Raw genomic sequence first — 26390 nt, 5'->3', positions numbered from 1 at the left:
GCCCTCCAGCACCTCTCCTTCCAGGACACGCCAAGCTGCAGGCTGCAGTGCCGAGAAGAGAGGTCGGAGGTGGTGGTGATGTCAACCAGGGAATTAAGTAAGCGGAGGAGCTGATAACATCGCCCAGCAAGTCTCGCTGTGGGCAAGGTGACTCATCGCAGACAGAGCCCCACCATCACGGGCTGGTGGTTGTTGTGCCCGGCCAGTGGGGCCCGGGAGGAGGAGGGGGCCTGGCTGGGTTCCTCGCGGAGCCCTCCGCTCCATGGAGATGTCATCTCAGAACACAGTGTCCTCCGCCTCTGGAGCTCGCAGCTGGCTCAGGAAACAGCCCTCCCTCCCACTGTGTGTGATTATCTTTGTCCACCGCGTTTGGTGTGTGTTTGTGGGGTGTGTCAGGGTGATTTCCCCAACCAGGTCCCGCCGGGCACTCCAGGCACCAGAGATCACTAACAGCAGAACAGTTGCTCCCTCTGGTTGGATGACCGTCTGTGGCTACAACACCACCGGATGGCACGCTGCTAACCATGACCACGTGGCATCCTCATGGAGGGTACAGCCTGTCCCCCCAGCGGCAGGCACCTGTACGGCTGCCTCCACTCAGCCCTGCTGAGGGGGCCCAAACTGTTGGGTTCTTCCCCTCCCCAGGTTGAAAACCGTACAACTGGCGGGGGCGCCGTTCACTTTACAGTCTGTGTGCCAGACCGCATGGCTGTCCGTGGCCCCTTCCCTTTGCTAAATTACTTGTCACTCCCCTGCTCCACCTAGAATGATCTATTTAGCTTGCCCTTAACGAGTTTGTCTTCACACCCAACTCTCCCCTGTGAGGGTAAACATCTCCCTTTACCACCTGATTCCGTTCAGTCATTCATTCACAGCACAAAAGATGGTTGAGTGTGTACTACCTTCTCTTCTAGGCAAAGGAACAAGACAGGCCCTCTCTGAGTCACGGAGCTCACGTTCTAGGAAAAGAGAGATAATAAACAAATAATCTGATACATAAAACTTCGAGTGACAGTGAGTGCCATGAAGAAACGTAAAGCCAGGCCAGGAGATGGAGGGCGACAGGGCTCTGCTTCTGCCAAGACTGTCCAGAAAGGCTTCTCCCTGAGAAGAGTGGAGACCCGGAGTCAGTAAAAGAAGGAACTTTTCCGGCAGAGCCCCTCCCGCCAGGCATCCAATGCCAAAAGCAAGTTCTCTAATCCTGCCTGTTCTGCCAGGAACCTGTGGCATGGCCTGGGGCGCTCACTTCCAGCGTGGGGTGTCCATTTCCTCCTTGACAAACAAGAGGCCTAGTTGCCCTGCCTCTCTGAGGGCTCCTCCAGCACGAATCCACCCACCCGGAGGCCTGAGGAACTTCATGACAGTGCCTGAGCTGGAAGGCCAGCTTGACCACCTCCAAGCTGTGTGACCTCAGGCAGGTTACTTAGTCTCTCTGAGTCTGTTTCCTTATCTGTAAAATGCCTTCCTCAGGGTATTGCGAAGGATTACATGAGCTAGTGGATATGTCACCACCAGGGATACAGGAGGTGCTTATTAGACTCTAGGGCCACACCTGGGAGAGGTGAGGTGATGGGGTGTTGTAAAGAGGGGAGCCCAGAGAGGGTAACACTGACCTAAAGACTCAAGGCTCTGCCAGCTGCTCCTGTGCACAGAGAACAGCTGAGGGAGCCCCCAGGCCAGGACTCTGCCTCACAGACCCTGAGCCTGGGGGAGGGCCCCGCGCTGGAGCCCACTGACGTCAGCAGGCAGGAGTCAGGCGGGGTGCTGTGGTGTGGGCCCTTGAACTGTCACACCACGGCCCAGCTTTCAACTTCCGCTGGGGCCCAGGGTGTGCTCGGCTTGCCCTCCCTTCCTTCCTCCTTCCTCAGGCTGCTGTGAGTAAGCTCCACTCATTGTGCTCCCTCTCAGCTCTTAGGGGTCACCCCAGTCCCCCTGCCCCATGAACAGATCTTTCCTGCATCCCTGAAGGAGCCCCAGCACAGACCCGCCAGACATGGGGTGTTGGCAGCAATAAGGGTCAGCCCTGACTGTCTGCCTCGGGCATGCACTGTTTATCCACGACCTCCCTGGATATGAATCCCACTGCACTGTTTATCCATGACCTCCCTGGATGTGAATCCCACTTGTGGGCATTTTTATCCTCATTCTTACTTGAGGAAACTGAGGCTGCAGGGTTAGATGTCCCAAGAGGAGCCTTGCAAGGCAAAGGGGACTTGGAGAGGCAGGAAGATGAGGGACGGCACAGGTGATGAACTGGTCTGAGGCTGGGGTGGGGGGCGTGACAGACTCCTGTCCCACAGATGACTGCAGGCCATGGTGTGCAGGCCTCTCCTGCCACCCACTTGCTGCTTTAGGATCCCCAGTGGGGTGCCTGACACTCTGAGCCTCCAACAAGCTCCCAGGTGACCTGGAAGCCTCTGGCTCAGTCTGGAAGGCCAGAGCTGGGCTGCAAACCCCAACAGAGGCCATACCTCAGGTCCCTCCTGCAAGGAAACAATAACAGTGACAGTTAACATTTATGGACAACTTTCCTGCACAGCAGGTGCTGCACTAAGCACTTCACTTATATGAATCTACATAATTCTCACAACAGCTCTGCGAGGGAGGAAGTTGGGGCACAGGGAGGTTAAGTGCCTCGCCTAAGGTCGCACAGACTTGGCATTCAATCTAGGCAGAGGCCATACTCACCTGCCTTGAATGGGGGTCTCCTGGAGCAGGGAAGACCTGGGATCTGGGTGTGAGCTAGACCTGGTGGGCACCAGGGAGCCATGGCAGTGTTCTGAGCAAAGGACCAGTATGTTCCCAGGACTGGCCATGTGTGTGCAACTGCAGACGAACAACACCACTGAAGCTGAGTGTGGGACCCCTCTCACCAGGTTTGGTGGTTTTGACAAGACAAGACAGCACAAAGATTCCTCCAAAGAAAAGGTCTGATGACAAGGTCGGCCAGCCCTGTGTTGGGCACGAGCAGTAGTGGTGGGAGCTTAGGCACCAGGAAGGGAGCCTGTAGGTGCCTCCTCTGCCCACCTCTCCCCTCCCAAGGGGCCCTGCTACAGAAGGGTGCACAGTTCCCGTGCCTGGGGTCTAAGAGCAGCCAGCCTGCTGGGGCCACCTGGCTTTCCACCTGTCTGTGTGCACATGTGTGTGTGTGTGTGTAAAAATGCAAGGAGAGGGTGCCCCTGCATGCGCCTGTTTGCAGGGGAACCTGTCCCCCACCCCCAGCTGCTGCTGCAGCCGCAGAGAACACGATGCCCCGACTCTAGGCTGCACCCCAGGGGCCCAGAAACCACAGCCACCACGTCAGCGGCGCACGTAGCAGGGCTGGGGGAGGTGGGGCTGTGGATGCAGGGCGTGCAGTGTGCCCCTCGTGTGTGCGGGGCTGGCCTGAGGGAGGAGGGCAAGCAGGGCAGAGAGTCCACCCCCTCTGACCACAGGTCCTGGGGTCCAGCAGCTGCCCTGCCTCAGCCCCTCAGAGGCCTAGCCTTGTGTCCCACAGGTGCTCTCCTCTGAGCCACAGGCCCAACAACAGTGGTGCAAATGTCTGTGGAGCAGCTGTAACGCCTAACACAGGTCCCAGCACTCAGGAAACATCGTGAGCAAAGCCAAGATCCCTGCCCTCACGGGGCCAACGTGCTTGCTAGGGAGACTCAGTAGGTGGGATATATAAAATAACGCGTGTAAGCAGTTGGGGGAGCGATGGGGAGAAAGGGGAGATGAAGAGCGCCGGGCAGGTGAGACGGGGTGTGTGTGAGGGGTCTGTATGCCGGGCTGTGTGTGTGAAGAGGCATGTTCCGAGGGTATGTGTAGGCCCCACTGAGAAGGTGACATTTAACAAAAGCTTGGAAAGAGAAAAAAGAAAGCTCGGGGAGGAGGAAGCCAAGTAGGGTCTGGGAGGAAATACTCCAGACCAAGGAAACAGTCAGAACAAAGGCCCTGGGGCAGAAGTGTGTCTGGTCAGGACTGAGGGAAGGACAAGCCGGCCTGAGCGTGGACCGACGCGGCTCCACCCCTCCTGGCATCTGCTCACCTTGCTCAAAGTGAGGGGCTGATTGTCCGTGGGTTAAAGAAGAAGAACCCTGTGGTACCTACAGAAAAGGCCAAGGGCTCTCTAAGGAACCAGAGTCTTGGGAAGTAGGGGACAGAGAGGAAAAGGGGGTTTAGACTAGAAGGAGCCTATGGCTGAGCTCAGGGAGCAGGCCCTAGGCTGGAGGCTTCTAGAGTGGGGAGACGTCTCAGAGGTCCCAGGGCCCCCATAACTCTGCCCTGGGAGCTCATTCAGAGAGTGCAGTGTGGGTTTGCACCCTGCTGCTGGGGCGGGGACGGGCTCAGCTGGCCATCCACAGGGAGAAAGGAGCCTGACACCACCCATCTGCCTCCTGGGGCTGCCAGACCCTTCCAATGTCAGTGCCCCTCTCCCATTCAAGCACCCCACTGGGAGGAGGAGGGAGGGTTGGTTGATCTCAGGAGATGGACGCTGACGGTTGACCAGGGGACGGGGATGTGCATGTAGCCCCTCCTGCCTGAAGTTTGTGAGAACTGACATTCTAGAAGACAGATCCCCTCTAAATCAGGCAGACCACCCACCACCAGAGAAAGCAGGGCCAGCCAAGGTGTGATGCTGACAGACAGGGCAGTGGGAAGGCAGGAACTAGCATAAAGGGAGGAGGTTTGGCCTGGGCCTTTCGGGATGTCAGCAATTCTGAGTGGGTGGGAGAGGAGAGAAGACACATCTGTACTTCACACACATGCACTCAGTCCCTTAAGGGCCCGCTCCCCAAGACGCACAGGTTCTCACATCCAGAGTATCCACGTACTCCTCACACACAGCCAGAGTAACACTCAGACACGCACCCATGTAAGGCAGGCCACCCACGGCCACAGTGACACTCCCGTTGACAGACACTGGGGCCCCTGGGCACCAGAAGCCCAAAGGCCCCTTGGAAACGGGCCTGGGAGAAGATGTGTCTGCAGAGTGCAAGGAGAAAGGAGGATGGAAAGTGGTGGGGGGACAGGTGGAGATGGGGTGATAGATATGGAGACTCAGAGAAAGGTGCGTCAGAGCCACACCCACACGCAGATGGCACCTGTGCCCACATCCTAGTCAGCCTTCCTGCTTGCCAGAGACATCACTCAGCCGCTATGTGACACTGTGCAGTCACTTGGCCTCGCCAAGTCTTGATTTTTCTCTTCTGCGCAACAAGAATGCACCAACACCTGCTTTCCATGCCGGGTTACTCGACGGTGAGTCGATGGGTAAACCCTGCCTGTTCTACCTCCCCAAACCTGTTCTTAATCTGATCACTTCTCCCACGTCCAGGTGACCACCTTAACCAGGTCACCACTGGCCTCCCTGCCTCCCTGGCAGCCACTCACCCTCCCCTCCACACCAGCCAGTGTGTTTTCATCTCATCCTCAGTAAGAGGCAAAGTCCTCGCAGTGACCCATGCGGACCTGCTCTCCCCTCTCTTAGCTTCCTTTCCGCTCTCAACTCCAGCCACCCTGGGCCTTTGCTATCCACCCACACCCAGAAATCCCCTCTTAGAGCCTTTGCACTAGTGGTTCCCTCTGCCTCGAGTATCTTCAGGACTCCGCCCTCAGGGTTTACTCAAATGACGTTCTCTCACTGAGGCCTTCCTAACCACACCAGCTAACACTGCAGCCCCCAGCTCAGTGCTCTCTATTGCCCTACCCTGATTTTTTGTTCTTATCTTCTCTCCCCACTGAACCTACCACTTATCTGATTATCCCTTTTGTCTGTTTACTACAGGGACATCTGTCTGTTTTATTCTCTGCTTTGATGCCCACTCCTGGAGCAGCACTTGGGTCATAGGACTCAATATTGAATGAATGAATGAGAGCAAGTATCTGTAAAGCAAGATTAAACAACAGGAAGAATGGACCCTGAGTGAGCTGAGTGAGCCATCACTGTGTTCCAGGGCTTGCAACCACAACACATATTCCTTTATTCTCAAACAACCCTGGGAAGTAAATAGAATTATTCCCATTTTACAGATGAGAAGACTGGGAATCAGAAAGGTGATGACCTATGACCTCAAAGATGGTCACCAATAATTCCTCCCATCTCAGAATTGAATGTGGCTCCTCGCTTCAAGACTTGGAGTCTGTTTCCCTTCCTCTCTGACTCCAGGTTGGTCTTGTGACTTGTTTCGACCAGCAGAACCAGCAAGAGTGATGCTGTGTCAGTTTTGGTCAAGGCCTTAAGAGAACTGGCCCCTTGGCCAGTTACATAATTTGCAGGGTTCAAAGTAGATGAAAGTGTGTTCAAAAAGCAAGACAAAAACGTCATTGTTGGTACTAAAATATAAAGCTCTCCTTCCATAGTTTCTCTTATCATTTTTTGCTACTTGCTGCTGCTGCTGCTAAGTCACTTCAGTCGTGTCCAACTCTGTGTGACCCCATAGACGGAAGCCCACCAGGCTCCCCCTTCCCTGGGATTCTCCAGGCAAGAACACTGGAGTGGGTTGCCATTTCCTTCTCCAATGTGTGAAAGTGAAAAGTGAAAGTAAAGTCGCTTTCGACTGGTAGGACTGCAGCCTACCAGGCTCCTCCATCCATGGGATTTTCTAGGCAAGAGTACTGGAGTGGCTTGCCATTGCCTTCTCCGTTTTGCTACTTAATGCTGTTCTAAAAAAAATGTAAATATTAGCATGAATTTTACTGTTCAACTTTATATTTTTCAATGCCAGTTTTAAATGCAAATATGAGAGCCTCTAACTCCTGTGTGGAACCACCAAAATGATGCAATTCCTATTTCATAGCTCATATATGCATATGTATTTCATTCTTACCAGAACAGTGGAAACACTGCACAATATTCTACACGACACTAAGTTTTATTTCTCCTTTCTTCTGATTTCACTTTTACTTGCATTTATTTTGTGCTGAATTTATTCCCAGACCATATGTTTTGTTTCTTCTGGGATAGATTTTTCTTCTGTTCCGCTTCTTCCTCTGTTTTAGGAACAATTCTGCTCATTTGCAATAACAGTCATCTCTATGTGAGCTCATGGGTGAGTTTGTGTGGGGGTTCATCGGACCAGAAGCTCTGCAAGTTTGGTTGTGCATCTTGGGGACTTTGTTTACCTAGATATGCTCAATGACCCAAGAATCTATATCTAAACCCTTCAGTACTTACTGCACAGTACTCTGTGCATTTTCAAGCAGGTGCAGCGAAAATTCAGCATTCTCTTTGGGCCACTGCATCCAGGCCTGCTGTTTGGCTGGGACAGAACTATAGCCCTACTGTTGTGATGACAGGGTGGCACGCACTGTTTCTAGGAAGGGACATCCTTCAGATCCTCGATGGCCTGGGCAGTTTCATGGATTTCGTAAAGTGAGCAAGAAGATTTGAACCTCTTGATTTGCATGATCTTGTGGGGTTTTCTGGATCAAGTGAACAACGAACCATTTTCTGAGATGACTTCAAGCCACTTGTGGGAAGAGCGTCTCTTCTTACTATGCACACATCCTGCAATGCTGTCTGATTTCTTCATGCTGATGAGGAAGGAAGGACAAGGAGAAAAGGAATGATCTATGTGGGGTAAGGAAGCAAGGAGCCAGGTGGTCACACAGATTACACTGATTCTTCGGCTTCCACGTGTGCTCCATCGTCCCATCGGACTTTCCTCGTCAAATGCTACACATCATGGAGAATATGTGAGCTGTCCCACCAAGTCCTGCCCAAACTCTAGACCCGTGAACAAATAGACAGTTGCTGTTTCTGAGCCACTGAATTTTGTGGTGGCTTGTTACACAGCAGTTGATGACTGACACAATGGTTGAAATCACAGTTAATAGGAGACCAGACCACGTTGCCTGCTTCTCAAGTCCACGTCCTTCTCTGCCCTACCAGAGCTTCCTTCAAATATTTTGTAGTGTTACTCCTATTCTCCTTCGAGAGCTGAGGTTGAGCTAGAGGGGGTGTAACTTACTTAGTTGAAACAATTCAAAATTATTATTAGAGCTTAGAAGTGGCCACATCTGGACTCAAGGGGTTAGTGGGCAGGTCAGGGCTGTGAACAGGCCCTGCCTCTGTCCAGGGTGACCCTGGGCCCAGCAGGGTGCTTAGACATCTGTTTTCCATCCTGACTCAGTAAATAAAGCTGCTTTCCTCTGCTGACCCTACAGGAAATGGGAGTCAGAAGTTCAGCTGGCCAGGAGTGGACTTCTCTGATAGGAGGCCTCCCATATGCCCTGACAAGATGCAAAGTGCAGGGCCTCAGGCTGCCACACTCTTTCCCCTCCGCACCAGCAGAGAAAGGAGTTCTTGGGGGCCTCACTTGGTCAAAGAATCAGGTTTTCCCCATTTAACCAAAGCTGTTGTCCCAGCTGTCAGCTATTAGTATATCAAATTAGTCTGTTGGGTGTTTTATTCTTTTGATCCCATGGCTCATCCATCAGTAAAGATGTTTTCAGTGGCCAGAAACAGAAAACTTCTATTCCATTAGCTTAGAAAATAACAAAGGTGTATTCTTTCACTGAGCAAGAAGTCCAGAAGAACAGCAACATCAGAAGAGGCTAATCCTGCAACTCAACATCATCATTGATCCAGATCATTTCCTCTCTTCCTTCCCCTCTACCATTCTCAACAAGTTGCTTTGTGCTTGGCTAGTTTGCCTCATAGTCACAAGATGATCGCTCCCACCAAGACATCACATTTGAAAAGACCCTGATGCTGGGAAAGATTGAAGGTGGGAGGAGAAGGGGACAACAGAGGATGAGATGGTTGGATGGCATCACCAACTCAATGGACATGAGTTTGAGTAAACTCCAGGAGTTGGTGACGGACAGGAGGCCTGGCGTGCTGCAGTCCTTGGGGTTGCAAAGACACAACAGAGTGACTGAACTGAACTGAAGACATCACGTTGTCTTTCAATGTCCACAGCAGCAAAACAAAACCCCAGGAGACATCTCATTCTTGTGGAGGAGGGCCACATCATGCTACTTGTGGAATCTTAGTTCCCTGACCAGGGATTGAACACAGGCTGCTGCAGTGAAAGCAGAATCCTAACCACTGGACCTAACCACAGGGACTTCCCTGTGTACCATTATAAAATCAAGGAAAATTTTTCTCAGAAGGCCCCAGAAGGCTGTTCTTCCTGCTCATTGGCCAGAAGGGAGTCACATTCCATGCCTGAATCTATCCCAAACAAGGGAGAAAATGCCACTATTAATGCCATAGTACTAACCTGAGCACAGAAGGAGAAGCATAGGCACCAAAAACCAACCTAGGCTCAGTGGGTGCTGAGCCGGGGGAAGTGGGAGGCCATTGGGTAGGTAACCAATTGTGTGTGCTGCAGCTCATTTGATTGGGCCCTGCTTTCCTACAGGTAGGGGAAGAGGAGGAAACAATTGGTATTTACAAAGTGAGCCAGGCTCCCAGATCCTTTTAATCAACTATATTGCTTCAAGTAAGTAAAAGGAGTATATTTTACCTAAAGTACTCATTGGAAGAATATAAAAACTCAGGGACAGAGGCAGAGACTTTGTTCCCTCATCTGAGCATTTGTTGAGGTTTTTAAGATCATCAGTGCAGAAGTTAGAGCCAGGTTTGAATTTGGGCCTAGTCCCTTTCTACTTTTCTGATCTTATAAAAGTTGTGTCATTTTTCTGTATTGCTCTTCCTTGAAGTGTAAGATATGTATAACAATGCTCATTCCCCAGATGGTTTTATTAACCAAGACACTGCCTGGCTATAGGAAAGGGTCAGAAAATATTGGGGGCAGGTGGAACCGTGTGAGCAAGACTGTCTCTTACTACAAAGTCGTCCCCCAGCCCCTGCCAACCGCGCATGTGCGTGCCTCATCCTCAGGCTCCAGGCTTTCTCCGCTCACAGCCCTCCTACCCCTCACCCCCACCACTTCCTGTTTGGGCTTCCCTACCTAGCACCTAGACAAGATGACCCATCCACCTTCCAGATGAGGAAACTGGATTCATTGGTGGCTTCCACTCTACAGAATCTCTGCTTACCAAGTCCCGATGTGTCCATACTTCAGGCCTCAGCTCCTCTCTGTTCCCATAATACTCACTTATCTGTATTTATTGGTTCTTTTGCAATCACAGAAGGCTCACAGACTCCTCGAGCTGGCTCAGAAACCAAGGAGCACCAGGCCACAGTCAGAACCCCAGCCCAAAGCACAGCACAGGGTGAGACCAGGAAAGACAACAGTGCAACTGGCCCTGAGGCTCCACTGCCTCTGAAAATTCTTCTTGCTGCTGCTGCTGCCAGTTTTGTCAGATACATTCCATTTCTACTCCTTTGTATGATCTGCTTAAGAGAAGAGGTCCTAGGTGGTTGCATCTGATTGACTGAGCTGTGTCACATGCCTACTCTACAACTGCAAAGGAGGCTGGGAAAGTGAGGTCTGGTTTCCAGGGGAGGAGGAGGAGGGCTCTGCCTCCCTGGGAGACTCAAAATGTAGGGGATGCTCCAAACAGATGCTGGAGAGCCACAGGAAGGATAAAGGTGTGCTCTGCTGAGTGAGAAACCATTTGCTATCCAGAAGGGCAGGGCCTGTGGGTGCCCATCCCCCACTCCCAGCATTAGGAAAATACTCTTAAACAGACTTCAGAAAAGTATGGAGATCTGAGTCACCTAGAATCAGAGAACACTGGCACTGGGGAACCACATGCTGGGGATCCCTGAAAAAGAAGTTTGAAGACTAACATAGGATCACCCACTTTTTATCTTGCCAAGAATTTAAAAAGCAAATAAATACACTACTTCTACCCTCACCATCATTTTATAAAAGTGGGGACATCTTAAACACAATAGTAAACAACCAGAAAACAGGAGAGTGGAGAGTGCAATTTTAGAATAAGCACAGTCCTTAAAATTAAATATATGTTAGGTTTAAGAAAACCTCAGTGTATCAACTGGATTTTTCTGCTTTCACTGGAAGCCTGTGTAAAGGGCATTCAAAGACACAAGTGACTTTGAATATAGACTGTGGACTACGTAATGGTATTTATCAATGCTGTTTCCTGATTTTGTTAACTGCAGGGGTTTTGTAAGTCTTACATGGTAAGAGAGTGTCCTTGTTCTTAGGAAATACACCCTGTAGCATTTAGAGGTAAAAGGGCACCTGTCTCAACTCGGTCTCAAGTAGTTTGGGAAGAAGTTAAACACACATATACAGAGGAAAAATACAGCAAAAGGGACAAAGTGTAAATAATCGATAAATCTGAATAAAATCTATACCAGCGTCTTTGTACTATTCTTGCCACTTTTTTGGTAAATTTGAAATTATATCAGAATTAAAGGTTACTCCCTTCCCACCCAAAAAAGCAGTGAGTTAGCAGTGATTCTCAATAAAGATGGGTTTCACTTGGTACATAACCTATTTTGGCACTGTCCGAATTTTTATGAACATACATGATGTTTGTAATCAGAAAGAAAAAAACGAAAATTATAGAAATTCAAAAGAAAAATAAAAGTCCGTGACAGGCTCAGTCTAGCATTTGACACTGATCTGGCCTAAGTACCCATTCTACAGAGGCAGGAACTGAGGCCCAGGCAGGGCTGTGTCTTGCTCAGTAGCACAAAACAGTTACCATCTGAGTTATGACTCAACCTGGGCTCCTTTTCCCCACACAGATTCCTTGCATTTCAGGATGCTGCCCCCTGAACTCAGTTCAGGGCCCGAGGGCATGCAGGGCCAGGCAGAACTGGGCAGGATGGGGCGATTTGTCCCCTGCAAGAATGCCACATCCTGCAAAGATGCATTCCTTCAACCTTTTATCCCTATAAGGTCCCATCAAGCCAAGGAGGGTTATGAAGAATTGCTTCCCGACTATACATAAAATAGATAAGCAACAAGGGTTTACTGTATAGCATAGGGAACCATATCCAGTGGTTTGTAATAACCCATAACAGAAAAGAATCTGAAAAAATATATAGGGAAAAAATATATAGGGACCTTCCTGGTGGTCCAGTGTGGTTAAGAATCCATTTTCCAATACAAGGGGATGGGAGTTAGATTCCTGGTTGAGGAACTAAGATCCCACATGCCTCAGGGCAACTAAACCCTTGTGCCACAATTAGAGAGCCTGTGAGCCACAACTAGAAGAGCTCACACCCACAATTACTGAGCCCATGTGTTCTAGAACCCATGCTCCATAACAGAAGCCCGCGTGCTGCAAAAAGCCCAAGTGCCGCAACGAAGACCTAGCACAGACTATACACACACACACACACACACGCTGCAATCACTTTGCCACGTACCTGAAACTAGCACAGTACTGTAAATCAACTACACTTCAACAATTTTAAAAAAGGAAAAAGGAGTGCTCCCTACATATCTATTCACTTCTTAGATGGGGAAACAGACCCAAAGAGGTTCTGGGACTTGCTCAAGATCATACTGTAAGCCCTAAACTCTGTAGTCAAGGAACAGAGTAATTGGTCAGATTTGGCTAAGCCACCTCAAACCCAAGGTAGAGAGGAGCAAAGAAAGGGGCCTTAGGAATTAGAAAGGAAAAGGGCAGGGGGTGGGCCTGTGGTGCCTGGATTAAGAAGGTCCCTTCCTTGAACCCTCTCGTCCTCAGTGTGGCTAGGGTTCTTCTAAGCCTGAAAGAAGAAACTGTTTCACCGGCACACCGTGTCCCACACCTTTAGGAGGCATCACTTACAAGCCCGTCTATGAAATGGCACCTCTTGCGGTTGTGCAGTGAACCCAATACACAGCTGTGCACGGCAGCCCTGAGAGAGTCATTTGTTGTTGCTGTTTGGCAGAGGGGCAGTGTTTAGAGAAGGGACAGGAGTGACTAACACTGTAACCTGGATTAACCAGTGACTGATTCCATCCATTCAGTCAACCACTATTTATTGCCACAGATTATATGCCAGGCATCATGCTAGGAGCTGGGACTTTCCAGGCTTGAAATAGAATACACACTCTAGGGAGGAGCAGGGGGTAGGGACATGGATGGAGAGCCCTTCCACTCACAAGCCCACCAACCTTCCCCCACCACTCCTTTCCCCCCACCCAGCCTTCTGCCGCCTTCAGGTCCTCCTGGAAGAAGCCTCTGGAATCCTCCGCTCCCCTCCTCCCTCAGTCAGATAAACAGTTGAACCCTCTGCATTTCCTGCGGATCTTCTCCGTGGGGTGGCGGGAGCCCCTTGCAGCAATTCCCTCCTCCATGTGGCACCTACGATCCATCCATTCATTTACTTCTTTTATTCCACAGACGTTTGCCTGTTAATTACATTTTTTTCATGGAAAAAAAAAAAGAGAGAGATGGGTACTGATGGTTAAAAAAACAAAAAAAGTAGCAAAAGCAAGAAGTAATTCTCCTCTACCCTCCCAGTTTCACTCTCAGAGACAACCATCCTTCCCAGTTTCTAAGTCTCCTTCCAATTATTTCCAGGTATTTCATAGTGTGTAAATGTAAATACATGAACCTGCCTGCCAATGCAGGAGACATAAGAGATGAGAGTCAGTCCCTGGGTTGGGAAGATCCCCTGGAGGAGGCAACCCATTCCAGTATTCTTGCCTAGAGAATCCCATGGTCACTGGAGCCTGGTGAGCACTCTTTAGCATTGCAAAGAGTTGGACACGGTTGAAGCGACTTAACATGCATGCATGCCCATGCGTGTGCATTGTTTTTCTTTTTTCACAAAGGCAGTAATGCATTATGCACTGCTCTGCACCCAGATTTTTTTAATTCACCTAACTCTGTAGTGAGGTATTTGTTCCATATCAGCACACTCTTACACAGTTGTGTACTATTCCAGTGTGGGAATGTCCTGCCATTTATGTCAGTCCTAATTGGTTGACATATAGTCTGTTACCAGATTTTTGTATATTTATAGAGGCCTAGATTCCTTGAAGAGTAATTTCGGGGTAAAGGGGACATGTACTTTGCATTTTAATAGATATCATTTAACAGTCCTCTATAAACATTATACCAGATTGTACCAGAAGCCACTTTTTAGTCTTTGCCAATCTGAAAAAATATTATCTCATTTTAATTTACACTTTTAACTATAAGGGACTTCCCTGATATATCAGCTGGTAAAGAATCTGCCTGTAATGCAGGAGACCCCAGTTCGATTCCTGGGTCAGGAAGATCCACTGGAGAAGGGATAGGCTACCCACTCCAGTATTCTTGGGCTTCCTTTGTGGCTCAGCTGGTAAAGAATCCACCTGCAGTGCAGGAGACCTGGGTTCAATCCCTGGTTGGGAAGATCCCCTGGAGAAGGGAAAGGCTACCCACTTCAGTATTCTGGCCTAGAGAATTCCATGCACTGTCCGACACAATGAGTCACTTTCACTTTAATTATGAGGCATTAGCATTTTTTCCTGTTTCCAAATCATTGTATTTCTCTTTCCTTTACCTCTCTTCAACAGTGTTTAAGGAGTCACTGTACACCAGGTTGTTCATTTTCATAGCCACATAGGCAACATGTATGGGACTTGTGGAGATTTCAAGGTCCTACAAAGAAAAGTTTGAGACCTGGAAGGGTGGGGAATGTATTGGCTTGAAAATATTTTTTAAAGACCAGAAAATTGAACCTAAAATGATGTAATTTAATGTTGACCAAATGAAACCTTATGACAAAAGTTCATTAACTGAAAACTGAAGCTCACGAACACTTCATTACATGTGAAAGCAATTTGTTGGTTTAGATGTTCTCATTTTAAAAAATTTCCAAGTATGCATGATACTTTTCAAGAAATTAGAGTCCATTTTAATTTAAACACATTAAATTAAGTGCATTGAATAATTTCACAATCATAATTAATCGAAAAACCCTTTTAAAAAATGACAATGTGGAAACAGTGCATTTTAATATGTTTCATGTGATTTGGGTGGGGCCTCCAAAAGTGTGTCAAGGACCAATGGTGGTTTTATTTTAAAAAGCCTATAACCCTCTGAACCAGACAGACAAGGTCTCAGCCTTATGGAGTTTCTGACCCAAGAACAAGCTGCCTTCTCAACAGAAGTAGGAGAGACAGTGAAGTGGATCGGATCTGAGCCTTGGGCAAGCCGAGGACCCCTGGTTTCTCTCCTAACCCCCGACTGCCACAGAGAAAAAACTGTCTCCTGTGTCACACCCACCCCCAGCCCAGTGACTCAGCACTGGACACTGGGATTCTGGAAAGCTCCACGGGGTAATGGAGCCATGTGGGGAAGGATGGGGTGGAGGTGATGCTGTCTGTGGTATCAGGACCAGCCTGGGGTGGGGGTGGAGAATAGTGGGGGACAGAGATAGGAGGAAAAGAGACAAATTGTTCCCAGATGATGTCTTGAGACATCACAACAAAATGTGTCTTGCTCTTCCCTACTCTCGCCCTCCTTTAAAGGGAAATAGAGCTCTGTCCTTGAAAGGGACCATCTGGGGGGCTAAGTTGCAAGTGTGAAGGTTTTAAGACAGGGAGGTGACCAATTCAGCACCTCTTCCTCCTCCCTGGCTGCCTCCTGTCCCCTTCTGAAACCTGGAGGAAAAAGGGCAGAGAGGACCTGCAGGAAGTGGCACTAGAACCATTTGAGTATGTCTTGCATGCGTGCAAGCATGCATGCCTGCATGTGTGTGTGTGTGTGTGTGTACACGTGCCCCCTTCCCTAATACTGTGTCTGTCGCCAGCCTCTGGGACAGGATTTAGCACTGTTACACTCACTGTCTGTGAAATCCAGTCGAGCTGAAGGGCACAGTGGAGTCAGATGAACGGTTTCGAATCCCACTCCTGCTCTCTTCCAGCTGTTGTGACACCCTTCTCTGCCGAGGTACTGCCCATGTCTGAGCTCAGTTTTTCCTCATTCACACAAAGGGCCCCAAAAGACTGTTTGCAGAGACATGATGCAGATGAAATGAAATGAAATCAGCAAGGCATCTAACCCTGGATGGGTTTTTTTTTTATTCTTACACTTTAGCTGCACTGGAGGGAAAGCAAGTGTTTACCTGGTTAAGAGTGTGTCATCAGAGAGGAGGAGATGGCAGTAGAGCAAGAAAGCCTGCTTGCCAGCCAGCGAGGACTTCAAGCTTGGCCCCAAATGCCTATAGGGAGCCCTGGAAGGTTCTGCTGTAAGGGAGGGGCCCGAGCCTTGGATCCACAGCCACTAGCTGGACCCTAATGGCGTTTGTCACTCTCCCTTCTGGGCACCCTCCCACAGCCCAGGGACAGGGTCCTCGGCCACAGTCCAGCTCCCACGAAGATTAAGTCTGGGAGAAGAACAGAGGGAGCCCAAGGACAAGCATTACTAATGGTGTGCCTGAGCCTGGGCTTGAACCCCTACTCTGAATCCTCTTCATTGGGTGATTTGGGTCCCTCTGGGCCTCAGCCTTCTCCCTGTAAAGTGACCTCACAGGGTCACTGCGATGGTTAAATGAGAAATATGTACAGCACTTGGCTCCATGCCTGCCATACAGTTGGAGTTCGGCGCACAGTGTCATTAACTCAGATGACAAGGGACAGAGTGGGCGAGAGATGGAACACAAAGGGGGGAAAAGGAGGAGGGGTCAGAGGTGGAAAAGAGTGACACACAGGCCGCCCAGCTGCTCCGTGTCTCTGGACAATCTGCCTGCAGCCAGAAAAGCAGCCCTTTGGAAGGAGGCGGTGATGGAGGGACCTGACTGTCTAGTAAGAGAGGAGGTCATCGCTGATCCACCTCCCCCTCCTGTTCTCCCACCTCCAGCCCAGCCTGGTCCCCCTCTCAGGGTGACTGAGCCGGGTATGGTGGGTCAGCGGCCTCCCAGAGGGTTCCAGAGGTGGGCCTCCTGCAAAGGGGGGTGGAGCAGGGTGTTACTGGGTCATAAGAGGTGGAGCTGCAGGTGTGGGGCATGGGCGCTGAGATTCCCCATGGATCACCCATTGGGCCCTTAGGCACAGCCCACTTGCTTGACAAGAGGCTGCTCCATCTGAAGCATGGGTCCACCTGGCAGAGAGGCGGGGGTGCTGGCCGAGACAGGTTCGCTCCCACCCGCAGACCAGCTGTGCCCTCTCCCCAGTGCCTGGGAACCTGAGTCAGTATTTAGGGGGATCCATAGGCTGTCACTCCTAAAAATACAGCCCCACAGCCTAGGAGTCAGCCGGGTGTGGCTGCCACAGATCCTCCCAACCTGGCTGATATGCAGTTCTGGACCTGCACAGACATCACATCAGCTGCCTGTGCAGACCCCAGGAACCCATGGACACCCCCAAGACACATGCACCAAGTCTGCACACACATAACCTTGCTCAGGCCTGGTCCTGTTTATATATAGGTCCCTGGTCCACATACAACCTCAGTGCACTCATACCCCCCAACACACACCGACACAGACAAACCCGAGGCCTTCCCCACTAGAATACCAGCCTCTCCAGGGTAGCACCCTGTTGAATTTGCCCACTGCTGTTTCTTCAATGTCTGTAACAGTACCTGACACACACTGGGTGCTTAGGAAACGTTTCCGCTGTATTTTTTACTCTTTATTCTTTGGCTACACCACACAGCATTCAGGATCTTAGTTCTCTGACCAGGGATTGAACCTGTGCCTCCTGCAGTGGAAGCCTAGACCCTTTATCACTGTACCACCAGGGAAGTCCCTAAAATATGTATTTTTATTTATTCATTCATTTGGCTGTGCTAGGTCTTAATGGCGGCATGTGACCTCTTAGTTGTGGCATGCGGGATCTAGTTTCCTGACCAGGGATTGAGTGGAATCCATTGGAAGCCCAGAGTCCTAGCCACTGGACCACCAGGGAAGTCGTTTGCTTTATAAACGAACGTGTGCACAGCTCCACTCACACACACACATTCCATAGTTACCCTCACCCTCACTCCATCCCTGCCCCTGTGTTCAGGCGCTATGAGCCCTGGAGAGGGCAACACCAGGAGGCTTGTCCTTTTCTGGCCTGGTCAATCCCCCACAGCCAGAGTCCAAGCCAGGGTGAGGGCTTGGGTTGGGGGGTGGGGAGAGCATCCTGGAGATCGGCAGCTTCGAACCCCAGTCTGGGAACATGTGAGAATTCTTGTTTTCTCCAGGAAAAACCTGCCCAGGGGAGCCACAGCACTGTGCTGGAGTTCTGGATTGTAGAGGTCTGGCTGGGCCACATCCTAGGAAGAGGGGAAACATGTGACCAGCTCCACGGCCCTCCCTGGCCCCTTCACTGAGGGAGCTCCCCGTTTTAGGTGACACCTCCCCTCTAGGAACCCTCAGCTTGCTCCCATAGGGCCTGGGCTGGGTTTCCCACAGCCTGCACACATCTGTGATAGAGTGAGGCCAGGAGACGTGGGAGCAGAGCAGGGTGCTCAGGGAGGACTCCCTGGAGGAGAGGACATTGTTCGGTGAGAGACAGGAGGACCCTTCTGGGAAGAGGGCTGGAAGGGACATCTGAGCTCCTTTGACTTCGGGGCTGGCGAAGGAGCACCATGTCTGTGCTCAGACATCCATGGGGTGAAGTGCAGGCCGATGGGCGGACTGAGCACCACGGATGAGGAAGGTATGCCGTGATCCCAGGAGCAACTGAGGGTCAGATGGGGTTTGCATTCACAGCCTGCATCAGAAGACTCGAGGAAAAGGTGCCTGAGCAGGGCAAGCGGATGGAGGGGAGGACCAGGGACAGACAGGTGACCACTGGACAATGGGCATGGACATTGGATGTCCATGGACAATGGCATGGACAAATGGATAAACTAGCAGATGGACTGAAAGACACCGAAGGATGAATGGACAGTGGTCCACTCAAATGAGTGGATGGCCACTGGACATCTCCTTAACTGCTCTCTGAAGCCCCACAAGGCCGGAAGAGCCAGCTCTTCCCACCAAGACCCCCTCTCAAGCCCCACTCCCTATCTCTTCCCCAGATCCACCTCCCAGGAAGGCCATCACCTGCTTGGCCTGATGCCCAGAGGTGCACTTCCAGCCAAGTACAAGTCCAGATAAGGAACCACCTCCAGGTGTTCTCAGCTGAGCAGGTGGGGATGGGGTAGGGGCCACATCTATGGGCTGATAGCTCTGAAAATTGCCCCCCAGCAGCTAGGGAATGCCCCAGTCATGGCATGCATACACACACACACAGACTCACACACTGGCTAAATCAGCCCCACAGATACTTGCTGACGCATGCGCAGATGGAGACCCAGTCGCTGACACCCAAACACCAGGCCCCCAAATGCCCCCGCCACCTAAACACAGAGCAACAGAATGAGCTGATCATGTGGGCTACAATGTACGGGGCCACCTGGACCCCCAGACATGCCCAGTGCTGCGCTGTCACTAAACCCGTTCATGGAACAGCTTCGGGACCAACCCGGTGGGCTGTCCAGAGCACCTCCTCACCCTCCCGTTATCTGAAGTCTTGTCTTCCGTGACTCCTTCCAGAAAAAATCGGGCCCACAGCGCTCTTCCTGATTCACTCTCCAACCCTGCCTCCTGCCTCACCTCCCCACGTTTGCCCTCTCTCTAGCAACATCTCACGTCTTGGGTGGGTTCTATCCTTCCCATATGCTCCGATCCACATTATTCCAACCAGGAACCCCTTTCCCATCTCACTCTTGGACCCCACATGCTTGTTGTCTCATTCAAGATAGATCTCTATATACCTAAGGTTTAATAATGTGACACACAATAGGGCCTTGATAAGTGTTTGTTGATTGACTGACCAACTGACCAGCTCGATGAAATCATTAGAAATAAAAGTCAGCTCAGAATTAGTGCTGAAAAAAAAAAAAGAATTAGTGCTGAAAAGGCTGGGATGGACTAGCTGCTACGGAATTCTAGTCAGAGTGGGGAGCATTCATGGGCTGGGGACTTTGAACCCATAGAAGCACACGCTCATCACACAGTCTCCATGGAGTGAGTTCACCCTTGACCTTCCACTCGCCATAGAAAAGATGCACGAATGACCAGTCAGCCAGGCCCAGGCCTACAACAAGAGCAGCGGAAGTTAGCAGGCCACAGAAAGAAACTTCAAGCTAAGGCTGGAGTTTCCCAATCCCCTGTTCCCTCCACCTTCCGACACCCTGGGGAGTCCAAGCACTTTTCTAGGGCTTTATTCAGGGCTGGAGAATGCCAGGGCCGGCACTCTGCCGACTCAAGAGGTCTAGGGACTTTGGATGTGCTAAGGTTGTCATCCCTTCCACACCCAACTTGGGTTCAGTTGGCCATAGCTCACCCTGGCCTGGGCCTGGGCCTGGGCCTGACATTGATTGACTGATAGGTGGATGGATTGACATGGCATTTCATTCCCTCAGCCAGGACCAATCATTTACCTGTACAGTGTTCCCTCTGAGTCACCCGTTTCTAAGTACTTTATTTATGATCCTTGCAGTGACCCTATAGGGCAGATGCTATTCTGATGCCTACTTTACCACTGTGGAAACTGATAACTTGAGCTGGATGAACCAACTTACCTAAAGTCACAGTATCTGGGAGTGTATAGAGGCAACCAGATTCAGACCCACGCTGTCTGGCTCCAAAGCCCAAACTTTTAATGACTATTTTATGTCTCTCTTAAAAATTTTTTTAAAGTAAAATTGAGACTACTTGATCCAGGCTGCCTTTGGCACTAGGGGCATGAACTCCCGATATTCCAGGTCGTTCCCAGTCCTGTGAGTATGTGTGTGTGGGTGTGTCTCTCTCTCTCTCACACACACACACAGTGCTTTACCCTGGTGCTGCCAGGCACATCCATGATCTCTTGGTTCCTCCACGATCAGGCATCAGGTCCATGGGAACACAGTGCCCTTGGGTTTGGGTCCAAGTCTATTCTGGAACATACCACCCTACACCTCTCCCCTCCACTGCCATCTGATTCCACCCCCAGGCCAGCATTCCTGGAAAGTTCAAAGGCAGCTCCTCTCAGGGGAGATTTTTCCTCTGCAGCTGGAATTGGGATAAGCCGAGAAGCTTCCCACCCAGAATCCCGTGGCAGCTCCATCTTGGGGTCGGAAGGCGTGGTATGTCCCCGGGGCCTCAGGGTGGTTCCTCTTCTCTGTGTCAGAGGCCTGGGCAGTTTTGAGACCCACAAAGCGCCCCTCCCCATCGCAGTGTGTCTTCTGGGGCTGTTTCTGGCCGCTCAGCAGAGTCCAGGCCTCCAACACTCTTCTTCGCCAGTTTTGTTTTGCTCTGTCCCGCGAGCGTGCTCTTGAGCACCCAGCCCTGTGCTGGGTGCTGCGGACCTGCCCTGACGGCTCACTGGGCCGCATGGACGGCCCGTGCAACCTTCCCATGGGCTGTTGGCAACCTGGGGTGGCAGCACATCCCCAAAGATCTACCTGGACCGTGCTCAGGGAGTAGCCCCAGATGCATCTCTGGGACCTCCCTGGGCTGCTCAGGAGAGCCATCAAGTCTGAGTGCTGACCCCTGGCTCTGCTGCTCTTGTCAGAAAGCCCCAGCAACACTGCCCCACCCTCTACCCCTGCCGCTGGGCAGATGACTAACCCACTCCTCGGCCTGCCACTCCAGCCCCTCCTCCTTGCTCAGCCTGACTCAGAGGCCTGTCTGCAAATCTGGGTGGAAGGGCGCTGTCCTGGTGCCAGGGCCTGAGGAGATGGGCCAGGCCCTCACTCCTCACTGGCCTGACCTTCTGAGCATTCCTTGATCTAGAAATGCCACACGTGTACACACACACACTCATTCACACCCGGCCCCACTCTGACCAGAGATGAAACAGTGCAGGTGCCGGACTGAACCAGAACAGCCTGTGCGGGGCACAGCCTCCTGGCCTCTCATGTGGAGGCCCCAGCACCCCCTGGTACAGGACAGCAGAGCCAGGGGCCTGGGAAAGAGCCTGTGCCTCTGGTTCCCTCCATGTTAGTTGCTCAGTCATTTCCAACTCTTTTCAACCCCAAGGACTGTAGACCACCAGGCTCCTCTGTCCATGGAATTCTCCAGGCAAGAATATTGGAATGGTTGCCATTTCCTTTTCCAGGGGATCTTCCTAACCCAGGGATCAAACTTGGGTATCCTGCCTCTTCTGCACTGCAAGCAGATTTTTTACCATCTGAGCCACCAGGGATGCCTGGGTATAGGCCTGGGTATCCCCCCCACCCCTGGAATAGGCGCAAATCCTGGCTGCCTCCGGGGTCAGCTCCTCTGCTTGTGCCCCAACCCTGCAGCCCCACCCTCTCTCTCATTCATACACACACACACACACACAGAGCTAGACTGCTCTGTAATTCCTCTCCTCCCTACTACTCTAGCCTCTTGAGCAAAGTATCCAAGTTCCACAAAACCTTTGCCCTTGACTCAACCCTCGAAAACTGAGGTCAGGTCCCAGTGAGTCCCCAGTCTTAAGGGATCCCCCTCCCTGGCTCTGCCTTGCTGGGCCCCCCACTCCCACCCCATTCCCCAGTCTGGACTTGGCAATGGATGGCTTCATGACCATCCACACACCTTGGCCGAGCCAGCTCCTGCTCCAGCACACAGGAGCACGTGATGTGGCTCCAAGCTGTTTCCCAGGACGTGCTGGACTGCCTAGGACAAGGCTTTCCACTTTCTTTTGTTTTCACCCCCATGGACCTACCATTGGCTCTGCCCAACACGCCCTGCCTACTTGTCTTCCAGATGTAAAGCCAGCTGTCAGCACTTGAGCACTGACCATTAGCTGGGCCCTGTTCTAAGAGCTTTACATATTTTCATTCATTCATTCCTTACAAGAAGCCCAGGAGGAAAGTCCCATTAACTGTACCCATTGTTCAGATGAGGGAACTGTAGCTGAGGGAGGTTAAGGAGTGATGCATTTATTCCCACCCATCTTTAAGATTCACTTTGGACCCTACCTTCCTGGGGCCCTCCCTTCTCTTCTCACTGCCACCAGCCTAGAGCCACTGCCCCCCTGGAGTGATTTCTGTTGAGGCTGCTACTTCAGCCCTGGGGCACTGATGTTTGCCCTTGCCCTGTGCGGAGGGCCCTGAGAGCTGTGGGCGGGCCTGGGTCTGAGTCACCGCCCTGCCTCACTGCCCAGCGCTGAGCCTGGCAAGCTGGCTGGGCAGGTAACTCTTTGCTGCCTGGAGATGTTGGCCAGAGGAAGGACGGTCAGGGCACTCGTCCCATTCCCTGGTCGCTTCCCTCCTCTCCACATCTATCCCAGTCCAGCCCTGTCCCCACCTTTCCTACCAGATCCCAGGGGAAAGTGGCAAGCTCCTGCTGAGCTCTCAGGTTGGGTCTCGCTGCTGGGAAGTAGAATCTGGGCTGGTTGCTGGTCAAGCACCCCAGCTCGAGCCGGCCCAGCATGGCCCTAAAGTCTGGGAGCCCCAGCTGCGAATGGGTCACCTCTGGGCAGCCACTTCAGTGTGTGTGTGTACACACTGGGGGCTGGCAGGGAAATGAGCCAACAGCGCAATGCCACATTTATTTAAGGGGCACTGAGTTAAAAATAGCCCCCGAGTGCCCCAAGAGTAGGCAGCAGTCACGCTGACCTCTGGCTCAGATAGAGAGGGATTCCAGGGGCCCTGAGAACTGTCTACGCCTTGGTGTACTCTGCACGGCCCCCTCTCTTGCAAACGGATCTGTGACTCTGTCAAGTATCACACACACCCCAGTGTGGCTGGGTGGCAACAGCGACAAGTTTTTTGCGGGCTTCACCGATTGCAGTGTCTTGCAGCAGAGAAGCATGAACTTTAGACATGGCCAGGACTCCAGCACGGGATTACTCCACAACTGCCCCATTTCTATCCCCCATTTTGCCGAGGGCAGGGTGGAAGTGGTGGTGAGTGGAGTTCCAAAAGAAATGACTGGCTCGAGGTTACACAAAGCAAGACACAAGTCAGGTCTCTTGGCTCCCAGTCCAGGACTCTTTCCACCATGTTACATCACAGTCATCATGTTTTATTACACAATGTTGGAATATATTTTGTTCTTTTGTGTTATGTAGTGCCAGGTAGGCAGCGGTGGGGGTTGGGATCGGGGTGGGGAAATCCTTAGAAGGAGGAGGTGACAAGAAAGCGATAAGGCTGAATACAGCAGTGAGCCCATATCTTCCCCCACCCAGAGGGAGCCCTGGCTCCCCACCTGAGATTTTTCCCTGGGTCAGGTGTAGTGGGTGTGGCTCAGTACCCAGTGCCCTAATTAGCACCTGTTGACAGTTTCTGGTTTGTGTGTTATCACCTTGGGTCCGCTTATCTTTATCAGAGCCAAAGGTTGATTGGAGGATTCTGGCTGAGGCTCAAAGCAACTTCACTCTGATTCCACGAAGCATTTATAACTGCTGTGAATAACAGCCCTCTTTCCTCAAGATATCAGCACGGCTTGTCCCAGAGATGCCTATGGAGCCCCCACCATGTCCATCAGTACGATAGTGCAGCGCTCTGCCCTCAGCCAGAAGAGGAAGGTGGTGCCAGTCCCCCTGACCTGCAATCTCAGGCCCCCGGCAGTGAGGCCGCGGAAACCAAACTGCCAGAAGCCCCTACCAGGGACTGCAGCCCCTGCTCCTCCAGCCTCTATTGACAGAACCAAGGTCCCAGGGCCTTATCAGCCCAAGAGGTGGAGTATTAATCAGGCCATCTATGCCCCAGGCCTGCCCCCTCAAAGTCAGCTACCCTACTCCAGGTAGGCGGGGTGTGTACCCATCAGGACAGGGTGCGAAGGCCATTGGAGGGGCCTGTGTGAGCAAGGCAGGCCCTGCATGTGGCCCGTGCGCATTCGAGGGGGTCCTTCTTGGTTTCTCCCCAATATTAGCCTCCAGGCCAGGCTCTCAGGTCCTTCCCAGCTCCCTTCTGAGCCCAGGAGAGATGGCTTCTCTGAAAAGTCACCCAATCCTCTCCTGACACCTGACTGACATTTCCACCTGGACCCCCTTGGTCAAATGATGTCAGAAGACCAGGGTCCTACTCCCAGCTTGGCCACTGTCTCCCTCCTCAGGTCCCTGGGCAAGTCGCTGTGCACCCACACCTCAACTGCATCCCTTGTAAACTGGGAACGGTCCTTGGAGTGGCCTAGAAGAACCACCTTCCCACTGAGGTATGGCACCTGAGTCTGAGTGACCACATGGCCCCCCACACAGAACCAGCTGGAGCAGGATCCGGGGGCCTGGATGGAGCTCTTTTGTGTCTTGAACCTCACTGCGTCCCACTTACTACCACCCCCAACCCCCTTAGCTCCTGAGCCAGGTCTCCAGGAACCACCCAGGGGAGACAGAGATGCCTTTTGCCTTTTGAGGATGTCCTCAGAGACTCAGGCAGGGATGGGCCCCTGCCCAGCAGCCATGTTTTTGTGTGTGTCCGTGTGTGTGTATGCACGCATGCGTACCCACCCTCTGGGGCATTGTCTGGAGGGGGCATTGTCCAGGGGACTGGGCGGTTGCCTTTATGGCAAGGCATAAAAGGTAATCATTGACTGCATCAATGCCGCCCTGCGCGTCAGTGCCCGCCCAGCCTCGACCCTGCCAGGCCCCAGATTACTTTACAGTCACATAAAAGGAGCCTCCAGACTGGCCCCTGGGGACTTTGACCCTCGAGGGAGGGAGCTGTTCCCTGGAGACGGCCTTTTCTTATAATATTTACTTGACAGAGAAGAGCGCCCGCCTTTCATCAAACACCACTGGGATAGTCTCAGTCCAGCCTGCCAAGCCACAGAGTCCTCATCAGCAGGGACGCCACCTGCTCCTCCTCCTTCCGTCTCTCCCATCAGGATCCCTCCAGCAGCCTAGAAGTCCCTAGACTGGGTCTCTAGACACATTTTGGAGCCTCATTTCCTTCACAGCTTTATTTCATTGAGCTCACACTAACCCCATGGGTAGGAACCAAGATAATTCCCATTTTACAGATAGGAAAACTTGAGTTCAGAGAGGTCGAGTAAATTTCTTGTCAAACAGCCAGTAAACAGCAAACCTCACCCTCAGGTGGTAGTCTTACATGGCGGTGGTCTCCAGACTTGCTTGATTGAGTGTTCCTATTAGTGACAAATAGCTCTCAGCAAACACCTTTAATGTTTTTATACATATCCACCAATCAGACACACGCACTACGGGAAAACAGCATATTAAATATCAGCAAATATCTACACCCCAAAGAGCCAACTTTTCTCATCCCATCATTCAAATCAGATCACATCAAACCCACTGACCCTCCCTGAGGCTCAATTCCAGCAGGGACGCCTGGGCCAGAGAAGGCAGAGGTCAGACTGAACTCTGCCGGAAAGGTAGGCCTCAGGCAGGTGAGAGGATGAACGCTTGAGCAAAACCCAGGAGGCAGAAACGGCAGGAAACGCTCAGGCACAGCTGAGAAGCCTGGAAACATGAATAGCTGTAGCTACAGACAATGCTGGAAATTTTCCGGCGGGGGCTCAAAGGAGTCGGCCAGACTGCCAGACCTTGTGGGGAGAACACAGTGCGGAGCCGCAGCGGGTTAGTGAGCAGTGACGTGACTTTCCCAGAGCCCCTGTTTTGGAAATGTTTCCAGGTCACAGAGTGGAGTGTGATCACGTCCTTAGATCGGTCTCCCTG

At 51.6% G+C, this 26390-nt stretch overlaps 2 long non-coding RNA genes across 5 annotated transcripts in view; both read right to left on the bottom strand.

Annotated features, from left to right (window-relative positions):
* Positions 1-322: 322 nt before the first annotated feature.
* Positions 323-26390, bottom strand: part of LOC129539045 (uncharacterized) — a 71245-nt gene continuing 45177 nt past the window's right edge. Inside the window, exons 3-4 of the long non-coding RNA XR_016038609.1 lie at positions 2152-2483; positions 323-1104 (exon numbers count right to left, since the gene is read on the bottom strand). This is a non-coding gene — a long non-coding RNA (uncharacterized LOC129539045). The remainder of the gene's footprint in view (positions 1105-2151; positions 2484-26390) is intronic.
* The window catches only part of LOC148776223 (uncharacterized), a 40872-nt gene continuing 27143 nt past the window's right edge, over positions 12662-26390 (bottom strand). For all 4 annotated transcript variants that reach the window (XR_016038603.1, XR_016038602.1, XR_016038605.1 and 1 more), the window contains 2 exons: positions 15645-15806; positions 12662-13217 (listed from right to left, as the gene is read on the bottom strand). This is a non-coding gene — a long non-coding RNA (uncharacterized LOC148776223). The remainder of the gene's footprint in view (positions 13218-15644; positions 15807-26390) is intronic.

The sequence above is a fragment of the Moschus berezovskii genome, chromosome 11 (genome assembly GCF_049115385.1).
Source record: "Moschus berezovskii isolate FMDL1 chromosome 11, NW_MosBer_1.0, whole genome shotgun sequence".
Taxonomy (NCBI): domain Eukaryota; kingdom Metazoa; phylum Chordata; class Mammalia; order Artiodactyla; family Moschidae; genus Moschus; species Moschus berezovskii.
The sequence above is the reverse complement of the archived record's forward strand: the minus strand, read 5'-3'. Positions and strand labels throughout refer to the sequence as shown.